Below are 12898 nucleotides of genomic sequence, written 5' to 3' on the forward strand. Positions count from 1 at the left end.
ATTTGATAACTTATATAGAACGGCTCATCAAGAACTTATTTACGTTAGACTTGCACACAACCATATTGTAGTCAGCCGGAAAGCAGGAAAACGGAAGACAATTCCACAGGCGTGCAGTTCTAAAAAAGAAGCTTTGTTCATGGAATCTACGTTTAGGTTAAGGCACAGATAAAAAGTGGGGGGAATTATTGATAGTGTGTACAGCTAGACGAGTGTTTCTTGTGAAAGTTTGGCGAGGGGGGACCATAGATTGAAGCTCAGTTGAACACCTTCCATGAAAATAACGATATATATTTCGACCACTTACGGAGACGAAAGAAAATTCTTGACAAAAGCGTAGTGTTGTTTATAAATTAAAAAAATGTTATCAAAACATCGACTTTCTTTTAAAACATTATACTTAAAGACATCCGTAGAAACATACATGGTGTATCAATAAAAACACACACACACACACACACACACACACACACATATATATATATATATATATATATATACAATCACAAACACTCGAAATATATATATATATATTGATAAATATATATATATTGATATATATATTTGATGAATTGCCATTTTGTGTTAGATAATTAAGTGTTCGAATTGTAAGACGCGTGTCTCCATCGATTCTTTTTTGTTCTCTCGCTTTTGTGTGGCGGGTTGATGTTGGGTGGGGCTATACGAGACAAACAAATGAGTTAGGAATGGTAGGGTTAGATCTTCTGGATAGTAGGGTGGTAGGTATGCAACATTTAATTCCGTAACAATTGTCCGTTTTGTATCGAAAAAGAAGAGGCTACCGAATTGTTTTCTTGTGTTGCATTTTTTCTTGTGTTGCATTTTTTCTTGTGTTGCATTTTTTCTTGTGTTGCATTTTTTATTTTGTTGCATTTTTTATTTTGTGAATGTCGATAAGTCGATTCTGTTTTCTTAACTTATATATATATATATATATATATATATATATATATATATATATATATTCGGGTTTTTTATTCAAAAGTAATTGACTAATGAATTCAACGAGGTTGTTAGATAGTGCTCAATAAAAAAGAGCTGGTAATACTTGTTTATTGTTATATAAACATGGTTACATCCTGCTGATAAAATAGCCACTTGTTTCAATCAAACAACAGATATCATCAGGCAGCGACTTGACTATTCAAAAGTTCAATTAATAAATAATCTAATAATAATAAGGTTATTCATTGAACTTTTGAATAGTCAAGTCGCTGCCTGATGATATCTGTTGTTTGATTGAAACAAGTGGCTATTTGCAGCAGCAGGATGTAACCATGTTTATATAACAATAAACAAGTATATATATATATATATATATATATATATATATATATATATATATATATATATATATATATATATCAGTTCCCAAAGGAAAAAAAAACAAACAAAATCAACTCCAGTGCACGATCGTTTCGGAAACGATGTTCATTTTATTAAAATTGACAATAACTATTGACAATAATTTACAAAGGCTTTGTTTTGGAACATAATCTCCACGTCAGCAAACAAATAACGAGGGTGGGGGGGGAAGGACAGAACTTTAAGACACCAAAATAAAACTAGCATTTTTCTCGTATGTAAGGCGGATTATCTTCATTGAGCTTCATTAGAAAATCTGTTTTGAGTCCATTCAGTATATCTTTGGACATATTGCTGCATCTTTTCTCTGAATGGTTGAAATAATCCACAATTATTAATCTTTTTACTCAATATTAATATAACTCTAGGATACATATACCTATCTAATCCTCTCTAATAAATATAATATATATATATGTGTGTGTGTGTGTGTGTGTGTGTGTGTGTGTGTGTTTAAATTACACACACATAAGTACACACAAATCTATCTATAAAATTGAGAGTGTGGGTAAGGACACTTCTGAACCTATATACTCAACGAATATTTGATCTAGAACTTGAAATTTGGTATATAGACTATTCAGACACATGACAAAGTTTTTAATCAATTTTGACCCGAAACAAAAGGATTTTTAGGGGATCAATGTTAGCAAATTATTACGTGAGGTCGTCGGATTTTTATCTGTTTGTCAACTGTCTCACGACTGCGCATGCGCGGTCGAAAAACATAACAGTTTTCTTATGTTAAGGATAACTAGGTTTTATAAAACATTTAAAGATCTCCCCAAGCTGGTCCAATAGTTATCGTACTTTATTCATTTATTTTAGATTTTGGCTTTGACTCAAGAAGTGTACTGTTTAGAAAAAAATAATACTCGCATGCATATGTCTCACTTATTTTTCCGTTTTTTTGTTGTTTCAATTTATGTTTTAAAAGTATGTGACATTACGTTTAATATATACAGTATTATTTTATAATAAATAAGAATTCTACATACATCAAAATATAATATTTATACGTAGTTTACGAGTGGACAACGCCGGGCGCCCTGCTATTCAATATATCTATAAAAGTGAGAAGGACCTTCTCAACCTATATATTCAACGAATTATTGATCTGCAAACTTGAAATTTGGTGTATAGCGTATTCACACACGTGGAAAACTTTTTGGGGGGATTTCATCCGAAAAAAAAGCCGCTAAGGGGTAAAATTTTTTTTAAAATGTACATGGGCGTCATCAGATTTTCATTGTTTGTAAACTGTTTCACGAATGCGTATGCTTAAATGTTTTACATGACATATACTTTATATAAAGAATAAGTAGGTTTGAAAACAGTTTTACAAAATCGTGTCAAGCTGGCTTAATATTAATCGTACTTGATATATATATATTATTTTTAAAATGCAATTATCCACTGACACGTGTTTCGTCGTCTACGACTCATCAGATGGCTGTATCTAGCGAGATTCGAAATCGGGACCCAACGGTAATGAGCCTAAACCCTTACCCCTGGACGATCTCGCCAACTGTCTGGATATATCGCGATTTACTTAGATGTTCTTTTTTGTTTTGGTTTTAGCGATATGTTTTGAATGAATTCAATTATTTACAAAAGTGCATTTTTACCTAAATACGAGTTGGGAATAATTTTCCCTTTTAACCAATACACACACACACACACACACACACACACACACACATATATATATATATATATATATATATATATATATATATGTGTGTGTGTGTGTGTGTATGTATGTATACTTGCATTAATCGTGACACCCTGCTCTGATGATTCCCGAAAGGATGAAACACTAGTGTCTGTAGGAAATTTAATAATGATCATAGAATAATAATATATATACGTGTGTGTGTGTGTGTGTGTGTGTGTTTGTGTGTGTGTGTGTGTGTGTGTGTGTGCGTGCGTGTGTGTCAAACTAATATTGATTATATACATTATATGCAGGGGTTGGACAAAATAAAAGAAACACCTGAAAAATCAATGAAACTTGTTTTAATATGTTGTAGGTCCACCTTCCACGCCAATTACAGCCTCAGATCTCCGAGATATTGATTCAGACAAATTGTGAATTGTTTCCAAAAGGAATTTTATGCCATCCTCTAGTCCTTTTAGAGAAGACAGCGGTGGAAATCGATATCTTACTTGAATCTCCAAAATCGGCCATAAATGTTCAATAATTTTGAGATCTGGCGATTGTGGTGGCTAAATCCGATGTTTAACTTCAGTAGATTTCTCTTCGTGTCAATTTTTAATAATTCTAGCTGTATGGAATTGGGTATTATCATCTTGAAAGGTGGTGTTCCCACCAGAAACATTTCCTGAATCATAGGATGAACTTGGTCACCTAAAATTCCTAAATAATCTCGGCCGTTAATTCGTCTATAAAGAGTAATCATTGGTCCAGCGGATTTAAAAGAAATAATACCCCAAATCATCACAGAATCCCCGTCATGCTTTACGGTTGGAAGAAGGCAGCCTGGATAAAATGCTTCTGTCGGCTATCTCCAAACGTAAACTCGAACGGTGGTCGGAAATAAGTATTGTGGTGACATACACGCCCTTATAATTACTAAGATGGACTTATCCATTAGTCATATAAGCAGTAAGTATTGACCGCTCAATGAGAGCTAGCTAGATGTCGTACAGAGACGACCCCTCACGGACTTACTAATCTTCCTGTATCACTAAACCTCCTCTGGATATAAATGTTCTTCGTATTCTCACCAGTCCTCGTATTTCCCTACTTTCACCTTTCCCGACTCCACTACAATAGCATCAGAGCGAGATCGGGTAATTACACTTCAGATGCTGCACTTCTATTTCTTGTTCTCTTTCGGTGAAGGAGAAATCCTTCACGACTGAGACAATTTTTATTTTTGTACCTTTTCTCCACGTTAAAAAACGACCCTGGTGTCTAACTCTGTCCCGTGGGGAGGCATAGTAAATAGGTACAATAAGGAACACGATGATTCGTCAGAAAAGATCACATTTTTCCATTGCTCGAGGGACCAATTTTTTTTTTATTGGAGGGGGGGGGGTAAAACCCTCTAATCGCTTAGAAATATTTGTCTTTGAGAGCAGAGGTTTTCTAATTGCAGCTCTTCCGTGAAATCAATATTTGTGCAGCTATTTACTAACAGTTTTTGTGGAAACTGGGTCCTGTAAATGTTTCTGGAGCTCAACAGTTAATTTAGGAGCTGCGGTCTTGCGATCTTCTCTAACAACCCGCTTAAGAGTCCCTCGGGCTCTTTCAGACATCTTCAGCCTTCGACCAGACTTGTGCTTTTCTGAGAACGTTTCTTTCTCTCTCTTTTAAAAGCAGTCATTACGTTTGAGGCAGTGCTTCTTGAAATGCTAAGCATTGGTGCAGTTTCTGTTACACTAGCACCTGTCATACGACCTCCAACAATTTGACCTCTTTAGAAGTCTGTAAGGTTTGCCATTTTTATAGGACAAGCTTTTGATATCCTTAAATATCTATACAGAAAATTTATTTTAATTAAGCATATCATATGACATAAATAATAAACAATTAAAATATGTCAAGATTTGATTCTTTAAAACACGTTCAAAGATTGGTGCCAAACATATTAGGTGTTTCTCTAAGTTTGTCCAACCCCTGTATATAAATGTACATGTACATTCATATATGCGTTTACGTTTTTAATTTTATTAGTTGGGTCAAGATGGAGATGGGACAGACTACCGGATGCTAAACATTCACTCGCTATTTAATACACTACAACCGAGAGATCTTTACAAGCTTCAATCCTTTTTATCTTCTTTTTAAGTGCAATTATTTGCATCACTTTTGCTTTGGGTTCACAGGAATATTTGCCAAGTAGTTTTTGAAATTCATTTTCCTATGTTCAGTTGCTTGTATTACAGTAGCCCCTTACGTTCAAGTAGCAATATGGTTTGTTTAGGTAAAGGTAAGTAGAAAAAATAACTGGACAAAGAAATATGGGCTTTGAAATTGTCGTGTTTAGTGTGTTCATTTGCGTTGTATCGACGAACGGGCTTTGCCTTGCGTCGTCATTATTATCACTGTCGCTGCTCCTGCTGATTTCTGGTTTATTCATGTAAATATAGAGGGATATGCGATATAACGGTGTTTTTTTTTCTCATTCTGACATGCTGATTTAAACTGTCTTCTTCTATGCGAATGTACTTGTATTTTTCCTATTCTTCTAGATCCTTCATGTCGGTATCTTCATCAAGCTGTACCTTTTCCGTTTGCACCTTCTTCTTAGCTCTGATTGTACAATTAACACATTTCCCAAAGAAAACGTCATTTTAATATCTTTGAAGAAGTTATGTACGATATGCAAGAATCGACTTAAGTCAGCATCTGAGCTAACACACACGTTGAGGTCATCCATAAAAAGCAGATGGGTGACTCTTTTGCTCGGGTCTTGTTAATGGCCCTGGCACTCTGGCTTTTATGGAGTAACCTGCTTAATAGATGCTTTTTTTAAATGCCAAAATAACTCCGTCCAGTCGTGAAAGACAAAGGATACCTACTGTAGGGGTAGCTGCACGTTTAACTGTGAGGCAAAGGTTGCGCAATCTACAACCACACCTCTCCTTAATCGGCACTGCTTGGATAAGAAGTCCAGGACGACTGGAAACAATGCCAGAGAGCACTTACAGCACCTAGAAGTCCCAAATGGTCACCCATTTAGTACTAACCAGGTTCAACGATGCTTAACTTCGGTGATCTAACGGGAACCGGTGTGTCAACGTGATTATGCCGTATTAAGATTACAAGATATACCGCCAGGCCAAAGAGATAAGCAATCCCCTTGTAAGATTCCGGGTGTTGATGTTAGGAGTTTTTAAAGTTCCATGTGTGTGGCTTAATACAATGAATGTTTGCCACATTTCTATGTGTACAATAATGGTCTCTTTGATTACTGGATAGATCTTATATAACTCAAGACATCGCAGTAGACACTTGTGGAGGTCACTATCATATGCCTTTTTGTAATCAATCCAAGCCTTGCTTATATTCTTCTGCCTCTTTCTATCTAAAGTCCTTAATGATAGACGTATTAATGAAGAACTGCTTCCTGGCACCTTAATACTACGTCTTGCATCCTGATTTTTCTTTTTCCAGATATGCTTATGTGGAGAAGTATTGATAGATGATGTCTACAACCAGGTAAGGGAAGAGCTTGAAGGTCATAGTGAGACAGTAGTTTGGTCTGTACTTACTAGGAAGTTGTGTTTAACTCGTTTTGATAATAAGGGAGGTATCACTTTTTAATAGCCATACCCCTCAATAATTGATGAAACAAATGCTATACTGATTATGATGTTCTGTAAGTTGTGTAAACTAAAACTATTGCTGGCTCTCTATGGCAGGGTTTTTGTAATTCTAGAACCCATTCAGTTTTGTTTTATCATGCTAGCTTTTAACTCTGAAATGTCTGGTTTATTGGTCCTATGACTTAATCGGATTCGGACCTTATTTTCGTTTGTATTCTTTTAGTTTAGATATAGGCATGTGCAATTATATAATTTTAAATATATAGACATAACTTACGTGTGTTATATATGTATATATATGTATATATGTATATATATATCAATCCTCGGCCCAACTCTCTTCCTGATCCACATCAATGACCTCCCTAAACACATACTTAAATCATTCGTTGACATCTATGCTGATGACACGACCATCTACGGCAACACATCAAAGGCTGTAAATGACGAAGTTCTCTCGGATTCTCTCTCCTCTGATCTCGAGCGCGTGGTTCAGTGGGGGAAGATGTGGCTAGTTACCTTTAATGCATCTAAAACCAAACTCCTATCCTTACATCATCAACGCTCTGATCCCCAGCTGGCATCAATTGTGATGGATGGCTCTCGTCTGGGTGAGGCCCCGTGTTTTGACAAGCTTCTGGGTTTGACCTTTACTCCTGATCTGAAATGGAACACGTACATCAAGTCTGTTGCCAAGGTCGCAGGAAAGATGGTGGGATCCTTCTACCGCTCCAGAAGATATCTCACTACTGATTCAATTCTCTATCTATATAAAAGCCAAGTACGGCCAAGGATGGAATACTGTTGCCATATCTGGGCAGGAGCTGCCAAAAACAGCCTATTCTGCCTTGACAGAGTACAAAATAGACTTCGTGGTTTAGTGGGGGATGCCCTATTCTCTACCCTGCAACCCCTCTCCCACAGAAGAGACGTTGCGAGCCTATCCTTGTTTTATCGTTATTTTCATGGCAGGTGCTCGTCTGAACTCCAATCCCTGGTCCCCCCTCGCCAAACTTTCACGAAAATCACCCGTCTAGCTGAATCCACTGTGAAAAATTTCCCCCACTCTATATCTGTGCCTAAATCAAAACGCGGATTTCATGAGCAAAGCTTCTTTCTTAGAACTGCACGCCTGTGGAACTCTGTTCCGTCTGCCTGCTTCCCTCTGGACTAAAACTTGGATTTCTTCAAGTCTAATGTTAACAAATTCCTAATGAACCGCCCCCCTAATTAAACACTTCATAAAATCTCCTCACTAACGTGATGTACTTGCAATAACCCTTATCCCTGAGTGGCTTCCGGGCCTTGATAAGTGGTGATCACTGTGTAAAAAAAAAAAAAAAAATATATATATATATATATATATATATATGTATATATATATGTATATATATATATTTAAACACGTACATTTTGTTTATATATCTGCAGGTAAAAAAAATCATTTCTAAACTAATTAACTGATCATTATGAATTTCGGAATGCAATTACTTACCCTTTCGTTTATATACATTTGTTTGTATCTATTGAACACTTCTGAATACATACACACACACACACACACACACACACACACACACACATATATATATATATATATATATATATATATATATATATATATATATATAGAGAGAGAGAGAGAGAGAGAGAGAGAGAATTTTTTTAAAAGCCAAAATATATATATGCAGTATATATGTATATAAATATTATTTCGACATACCAGGTTCTTTCAATTTCGTCTATTTATTTTATTTATTTGTTTGTGAGTCGTAGATGACATTACAGTCTAGTCCATAATCTAAAAAGAAGTCATTAAATTGTGCAAGAGAGTGGATTATATATATATATATATATATATATATATATATATATGTGTGTGTGTGTGTGTGTGTGTGTGTGTGTGTGTGCGCCCGTGCGTGTGTGTGTGTGTTTAATTACATTCTAATCTTTAAATTACCCAAGTAAGACGATTATGTAAACATATATATATGTACAAATGTGGGCATATATATGTATATTTACATTTGTAATTATGTGTGTATATTCGAAGCTCAATTGTTTTAAATATATTTGTAATGTAGCCAAAGTATATGAGAATGCGTGTATGTGTGTAATATATATATATATATATATATATATATATATATATATATATATATATATATATAGGGAAAGAGAGAGATAGAGAGAGAGAGAGAGAGAGAGAAAGATAGACATACATATGAATAACGAAATGAAATCAACAAATTAACTTTCTTTTCCGAACGAGACGCCAGTCTCTTGTTTGATTTTTATTTTGCGGTCATTTAAATCCTTTATTCGATTTTGTATTTCATTAAATTTGCCTCTTGGACGAATCGTCTAGTTTATCCACCCATCGTGTTTCCTGTGGCACCGTAAAACTGGAGCTATCGATAGTCATTTATCCTACTAAAAACAGAACTCTTTAACTATTCTCTCTCTCCATCTCACTTTCGTTCTCTCTCTCCTTTTCTTTCTCTTTCTTTCTCTTTCTCTCTCTCTATATATATTTATATGCGTGGCTACGTGTGTACTCACACACACACATACATATGTAAAAAGAAGAAGAAGAAGAAGAAGAAGAGAGCTCTAAAGGAGAAATGTACAAAAAGTTTTTATTATTCAGCAGAATACTGCAAAGCTGGGTGCCCCTAAATCCGCTGAGTTTCAAAGAACGTGATTTCTTCTCATCAGAGAAAAAATTCTATGAAAGTGAATGACGTCTGTCTGTCTGTCTGTCTGTCTGTCTGTGTGTCTGTGTACATTTTCCTACGCAATAATTCTATCAATTTTCAGTCTACATGCTCAAAATTTGATATACAGGGTACTGAGATTTGGGAAAATCTTTGTAACCCGTTTTAGGCCAGAAATTTGGGTGTTAAGGTGTCAACATTCTATGATTTGACCTTTGAGAACTCTACTAAAGTCTTCCGCCAATTTTGGGTATAAACCCTTGAAACATTAGATATAGGTTCTCTGGCCATGAATCTAACTTAATAATTTTATTTGAGCCCAAAACAATAAATGTTAAGGGGTCATAATAGGGGTAAAAGTTTTTAAAAAAGCGACTTCTACGGTCTCTACCAAATTACTCAGAAAATTTCTGGTGTAAACATTTGAAATTTGACATAAAGCTTTTTAATCGGTTTGGGTCGAAAATTTGAGCTACCAATATATAAATATATGTATGTATGTTTGCATGTCTGCCTAAAACTTTTAACAGAGGCACCGGATTTTCACAAGATTAGTATCTTTTTAATCTTGACCCTTAAGACGACAGTTACCGAAAAATTGGCTTAAAACATTAATTTTTCTACACCTTCAACCGGGTACTTTTCAGCAGGGAGGGGGGCGCTTTTTTCGCCGATGTTTTCAAAAGGCACCCTCTCTTTTCGATTGTGTAGCCTTAATTTAAACCTACATCACTTCCGGTTTGGCGGTGGTCGTAACAGCAAAGACGTCACGTTTTTCCCATTTTCTCCTCCTTCGCGGTACGGGTTCGAACCTGCCTTCCTACTACCACTTTTTTTTTATTTGCTCAACATACACCTCAAACACCCGGGAAAAGCTGGCTGAAACGCTAGTATATATATATATATATATATATATATATATATATATATATATATATATATATATATATATATAAAGAGGCCTGTGTTTACTTTAACATTTTTTACGCAAATATTATTCAAGTATAAAGCATGTAGAATGCTTGCATGAATATAATAAAACGTAATAGTTAACTAAAGATAATCATTCAATATAAACCCCTCCAAAACCTAACAAGGAATTTATTAAAATGAATGTTAAAAATATGTGCTAATTAGGTAAATTTTGTGCAGATGAATGCACTTTCACGGTCCATATATAACAAAAGTGTTTTTGTTTTTTAAATAAATAGAAAAAAGGTTTTCAATATGAATATCTACACAAAAAAATTAGAGGTGTATAGCAGAAGATAAATGCTCGACATCTAGGAAACCAAACTATACAACCATTCTCTCTCTCTCTCTCTCTCTCTCTCTCTCTCTCTCTCTGTGTATATATATATATATATATATATATATATAAGTGAACGTGTCTGTGTCTGTGTCTGTGCATTTCCCTACGCAATAACTCTGTCAATTTTTAGTCTACAGACTCGAAATTTTATATAAAGGGTACTGAGATTTGGGACAATCGATGTGATTCGTTTTTGGCCAGAAATTTGGCGATTAAGGGGTCAGAGTTCAACGATTTGACCTTTGGGAACTCTATCAAACTCCTCCGACAATTTTGGGTCTATGCATTTTTGATTTTAGATATAGGTTCCGTGGACATGGATCCAACTTAATAACTTGATTTCAGCCCAAAACAATAAATTTCAAGGGGTCATAATAGGGGTCAAAGTTAAAAAAAAAATGACGTCTGCGGTCTCTTCCAAATTACTCAGACAATTTCTGGTCTAAATATTTGATATTTTACATAAAGGGTATTCAGAGATAGGGCAAGCTTTTTCATCAGTTTGGGTCGAAAATTTTTAGTTACCAATATAAAAATCTATGTATGTATGTCTGTTTGTATGTCTGCCTTAAACTTTTAATAGAGGCGACGGACTTTACTAAGACTAGTATCGTTTTAAAGTTCGACGTTTGATACGACAAATATCGAAAAATTGGTTAAAAACCTTAATATAATTCCCTTCATCTAGGCACTTTTCTACGAGGGGGGGGCACTTTTTCGCCGATATTTTTGAAGTTATTTTGAAAAAATGTCGCTTCCGGGTTGGCGGTGGTCGTAACAGCATAAACGTTAGGTTTTACCCCGTTCTTTTCCTCCTTTGCGGTACGGGTTCGAGCCTACCTTTCTACTACCACTTTTAAATTTTTTTTTTGCTCAACATACACATTCAAACACCAGGGCAACGTCGGGCTGAAATACTAGTATATATATATATATATATATATATATATATATATATATATATATATATATATATATATATATATATACGTGCATGAATATCCGTATTGCCTTTATTCTTTCCCGTTCTGATAACGACAGTCCAGTCAATCGTTGACCATGATTTCCCTTCCCGCCCATCGTCCGTAGTTCGTTAAGCCTCATCCAATTCTAATGACCCGCGAGAGGGCATTAGGGTGAGAAGGGTAAGGGGCCGGTCGGTGTTGGTGGTTTAGAATGGGTGGGGGAGTCGCCGCCCCAAGGTTGCTGACCCGCCATTTTTTTTTTCAATCTTTTGTTAGGTCTGTTTGCGTTTGTTAACGCTAGGTTGACTCTGCGAAAGCGGACGCCTTTTCCCTACACCCACCCTGCGGCGGTAAGGGATGCGTCTGTTGATTTCGTCCACCTCTTCCGTCTCATCCCTTTCCACACTGCTGAGACGACAATGAGACGATATTAAAGTGGCTGACGTTATACGCGTGAGTCAGTCAGGTTCTCCATCGTAACGAGGGGCTAACAGCGGGTAAATGAGAGAAAGCGATCGCAAATGGCTGAAGGAGAAAGAAATATTAGACGAATGTGAATAAGAAATCCTTCTAGACGGAGGCAATATTTATTTTTATCTCAATCGAGATTACCCATTTTTTTGTTTACTTAACTCCCCACAAGGTTGGTTTTCAATGTGGGGAAAACCAGCTTCCGAATAAGGGCACTTTGGTTTGTAACAATTTTTTTTTTTAAATGTACTTTTAGTAGGCTTGATATGCCCTTTATTAAAACACCGACAGTGTGACCCTCTCTGTTGAAAGCAACAAAGTAACTTAACTTACTTAAAAGAAGGGTTGATATGCCGTAAAATATTATTTTGTAATTAAATGACTTACATATTTTTTTTTGTTTTGACGAGGAGCAATGCGAAGTTAGAAGCGCATTCAATTAGTTTCCAGACATTTTTATGTAATGCATTTAAAATTATTGTAGACTTTTGAAAATTCAATATGTTCTTACTATACATCTTCTAATATGGCGCCCAATTTTCATGATAACAGGAATTGGAATACACCCTTCTAAAGCTTGATTTTCACAGCTGGTAAATTTCAAACATGCAATCTGGACGTGAGGGAACTTTAAAATAACAATATGCAATAAAATCCTGTTTAAAACTTGGAAAAAATCTCATAGAAACGTATGGAATGCTTCAGACTGTTTTGGAATATCTTGCGTGAATCAATCATCAGTGTCATGA

At 35.4% G+C, this 12898-nt stretch overlaps 1 protein-coding gene across 9 annotated transcripts in view; it reads left to right on the forward strand.

Annotated features, from left to right (window-relative positions):
* The window catches only part of LOC145265349 (S-crystallin SL20-1-like), a 295253-nt gene that overhangs the window by 194857 nt on the left and 87498 nt on the right, over nucleotides 1–12898 (forward strand). Inside the window, exon 1 of one of the 9 annotated variants that reach the window (XM_080121123.1) lies at nucleotides 6375–6577. The exons of the other annotated variants lie outside the window; for them this stretch is intronic. The gene's annotated coding sequence lies outside the window, so the exon portion shown is untranslated. Of the gene's footprint in view, nucleotides 1–6374; nucleotides 6578–12898 lie in introns of those variants that run through there. 9 annotated transcript variants of the gene reach the window in all.

This window comes from Euprymna scolopes, chromosome 40 (assembly GCF_053919585.1).
Source record: "Euprymna scolopes isolate OS-2025 chromosome 40, ASM5391958v1, whole genome shotgun sequence".
In the NCBI taxonomy this organism is placed as follows: domain Eukaryota; kingdom Metazoa; phylum Mollusca; class Cephalopoda; order Sepiida; family Sepiolidae; genus Euprymna; species Euprymna scolopes.